Source organism: Bison bison, unplaced genomic scaffold (genome assembly GCF_000754665.1).
Source record: "Bison bison bison isolate TAMUID 2011002044 unplaced genomic scaffold, Bison_UMD1.0 scf7180017864215, whole genome shotgun sequence".
Taxonomy (NCBI): Eukaryota; Metazoa; Chordata; class Mammalia; order Artiodactyla; family Bovidae; genus Bison; species Bison bison.
Window position 1 is genome coordinate 6,405,224 of NW_011494787.1, and position 2,669 is coordinate 6,407,892.

A 2,669-nucleotide genomic window follows, 5' to 3' on the forward strand; every position below is an offset into this window, starting at 1 on the left:
TGTATATATACACACACTGGGTGGATATATACTGAGGACTTGCTATTGAATGCAGGTATCAATGTGTTCTTCATGGCTTTTGAGTGTAAGGGCTGGGCTAATAGGTGGACCTTTCAGGATGCTGATTTCATTTCAACACAAAAGCTTCCACTACACGGTCTAAACTCCTAAGGATCAGAAGTAATGAGGTGTAGAAGCCCATTGAGTGTTGCTGTATTTTAGTGGTTAATGGGGTCTGGAGTTGTGGCTTTACCTCTTGTTACCTGTGTGTCTTCATCTAGGTACTTAATTTATTAGTTTAAATAGTCCCATCAAAATGAAATTAATGATTGTATCTACCTCATTTTGAATATTAAGTGAAATAATGTATATAAACTGCTGAGAAAACTGGGGTTAACAAAGGTGGTTTAACATACTAGGTCACATAGTTCATCCAGGCCTGTGCCTGATTTTGAACTCTAGACTCTGATTTAATCATGCCATGTTGTTTCCAAGTTTCCTCCCCACAAATAAAAGGGTAAAGAAGATATAAATGGGAGAGCTGAGGAGTCTATTGAGAGGGAAAGGAGTTGGCCCCTTTCCATAGCCAACTATGGTCCTTGTTAGGCCACAGTGTTGATGCAATGATCTTATCTATGAATCTGTTTAAATACCCAATTAAGCTTTCTTTCCTCTCTCTCTCTTGCTCTCTGTTCTCATCCCTTTGCTTCCTCCTTTTATCACCCTCCAGCCCTCAGCACGCTAAGCAGGCAGACACTAATCCCAACAGGAATGACTCTGATGAAGCTGTTTCTTATCCATTGTTTACCTCTTCTATCACTTACATATATAGACGGTTGTTTTTGAAAACTTGGCTTTGACTGGTCTCATTACAACATTAAAAAAAAAATTAAACTCAGAACCTAATTCTTTTTTATCATTAAATATGAAAACTAAGAAGCAAACTGAGAGGAGTAAAAGACCAAGTAAGGCTGGATCTGAAGCAGGTCATACTCAAGAAGTCCTCTGGGAATAATTTATAACCATTACCCCACTGGGAATCTCTCTGAGACAGTCCATTCTAAGGTGAGTGTACCTTGAACTTTGTCAAAATGTACTGAGCACCTATTAAGCCTAGTGATCTTGATAATAAGTAGGATAATAAGTTGTCTGGTTGATGGACTCATGTCTGGGATGGACTAGAAAGAATATGAGCTATTTAATTGGGTTTCCCTGGTAGCTCAGATGGTTAAGAATCTGCCTGCAGTGCAGGAGACCTGGGTTGGATCCCTGGGTTGGGAAGATCCTGTGGAGAAGGGAGTGGCAACCCATCCATTCTTGCCTCGAAAATTCCACAGAAAGAGAAGCCTGGCAGGCTACAGTCAATGGGATCGCAGAGCTGGACACGACTGAGCGACTAACACTTTAGTTACTTTAACTGGGAATGCTTATCATCACTAATGAACAACAAGAAAGAGTTTGAAAAGTTCTTCAAGATATTTACTTGAAAACATCACCAAAATTTCAGAAAAGTACAGTATTTGAGGTAAAGCTACTATGTGCTGAGAATGACTCTATTGTGCTTTGCATGAATTATATTATTTGGTCCTCACAACATGTTGACAAGGTTGACATTATTATCCCCATTTTACTGATTGGAAAACTGGGTGAAGGGACTTCCCTAGTGGCCCAGTGGCTAAGACTCTGAGCTCACAATGCAAGAGGCCAGGGTTCAATCCCTGGTCAAGGAACTAGATCCCCCAAGCTGCAGCTAAAGATCCGCATGCCACAAGGAAGACTGAAGATTCCATGTGCTGCAACTCTGACCTGGCACAGCCAAATACACACACACACACACACACACACATATATATATATAAAGAAAACTAGGCACGGAGAGGTTCAGTAACATTCCCAAGATCACACAGCACTATATATATCTAAAATCTATGCCATGTATACTTTCTTTAAAGTCATATTTTCCTTCACCCAAATTATGAAAAACCATAGATGAAATTGAAGAAATAGCCTTCATGATATATTTTCTCTTCTCATGACAGATGAATTTACTTTTATTCCTCTTGTCCAAACTGTAAACTATCATTCTGGGCTTGCCAAACAAAGAATGTCACTAACCATCTAACTCTGTAAGGGTTACGTCATTAGCCCTGCTGTCACTGACCTTTAATACACTCTGAAAGTTCAGGGTGGAGATCAGGAATGAAGCACTCTGTGCTCTGAGAAAACCAGCAGAATTGGCCTTCCAATGGATATGTTTAGGAAAAATTTTTAAAGAACATGGATTGTTGTACCTTTCCATTCTTAGAAAAGCTCTAAAACCATTAACGAAGATAAAAGCACTAAAACCATTCATCAAGATATCTGTTCCTTGTGTCTAGCAGTAATCTTTATACCAAGACGGACCAAGCATATGTTACCAAGATCACCTGTGTGCCAACCTCCCCACTTACCTCAGCAGCTCCTCAGAACTCTCTGAGAGCCTGTTTCCCAGGCTATAGTCCTTAACAAATTCCCAGTTTTGTAAAATGGAAAAAGTAAAATGGAAACTCAGAGCTCTCACATTGTGTTTTTACTTCAGTCAATAGACATTATTCATATTACACAGATAGCTCAGCTTTTTCAGTAAAATTAGAAGAAACTCCAATTTTCAAACAGGTGTATGTGCATTA